We start from the raw sequence: 1,170 nt of genomic DNA on the forward strand, positions 1-1,170 counted from the left end.
ATAATGTATTCAAAATTTGACCGCCGGCCCGTCTCGCCTCACAATCTGTCCAACATGCCTGTCCATCATTTGCTGTGAGGTAGCACTGGGGCTCGAGTTTAGTCAAACTTGTGACACATCTCCCATCGTCTTGTCGACAATCTCGTTTCTTTTTTTTCCACAAAGAATGTTTGACATGAGGCATAAACGTGACGACTACTCGGCAGGTATTTTCCATTTTCTTTTCAAATAAATAACAACTTTTTAAGAAATGGCTCATGTGCTGTTTTATTCCAATTTTGGCACTCATTTTCTAATTTTGCCACCATTTCGCTTTCGCTTTTTGCCCTCCAAATAGGGCGTGTCCAAGGTGAGTTTATACTGACCGGCCTCGGGTGATTTCTAACGGCATTCCTGCACCTGTTTGACCTCATACAAAATTTGAAAAAATTGAAAACGACCAAGGGGAAGAGTCACGTCATACAAAGTTGGCTGCTAATCACTCCCCTACGCTCTCTAATGCTGAAATTGAATTGACTTGATTCCTTGATTCATTTGTTTCTATAGCTCCCTGTTTCCCCCTTGGCGCATTGGCACCCGTCATAGAGTAAGTGGCAACTCTCAAGGTGATTATTATATTATGAAACCTTATCGTTGTTTTTTTTAATGAATTTCTTCTTGCTATCCACAGTGACCGGGTGGATCCAGCCTTAGAGGATTTTGGCGCAACACAAAGTCAGGCGTGATCACGTAATCGTCGGCTGATCAGTCGGTTGGAACTTGGAAGGCGAACAACAACAAGGTGAAAACAACTCTACTCGACATTAGCTGGTTACAACTGCCTAAACAAGTTGAATCGTGAGGACAGGTTGAACTTGGCAACTGGATCTCGAAAGTCTATCCAGCCCTTGACTGATATAGTGACATGGATGCTGCAACAACCTGGACGACCCGTTTAGCGTTTATCAAACTGCAACATCGCACAATGCGACTGAGACTGTGGTAAGTCACGCCTAATTGGTTTCACTTATTTGTAGATCTCGAAGCCCATCATCACAGTTCAATGACTACACGTCTTATTTGATTATTGTTTTGAATTTGGGCTGAGATTGACGTAGGGACTATGACGTGCCAAATAATTGTTTTAGAATTTTTATCATTTTTGGCTGTACCGACACCGTTGTATTTTTC

The 1,170-nt window shown here is 42.3% G+C and overlaps 1 protein-coding gene and 1 long non-coding RNA gene across 2 annotated transcripts in view; one reads left to right on the forward strand and one right to left on the reverse strand.

Moving 5' to 3' along the window:
* Positions 1–1,170, reverse strand: part of LOC124312826 (exportin-1-like) — a 639,300-nt gene that overhangs the window by 131,584 nt on the left and 506,546 nt on the right. The gene's annotated exons all lie outside the window — the stretch shown is intronic.
* Positions 263–937, forward strand: LOC124313686. Its single transcript, XR_006910990.1, has 3 exons — positions 263–605; positions 671–781; positions 848–937. It is a non-coding gene; the product is annotated as an uncharacterized LOC124313686 (long non-coding RNA).

This window comes from Daphnia pulicaria, chromosome 9 (assembly GCF_021234035.1).
Source record: "Daphnia pulicaria isolate SC F1-1A chromosome 9, SC_F0-13Bv2, whole genome shotgun sequence".
Classification (NCBI taxonomy): domain Eukaryota; kingdom Metazoa; phylum Arthropoda; class Branchiopoda; order Diplostraca; family Daphniidae; genus Daphnia; species Daphnia pulicaria.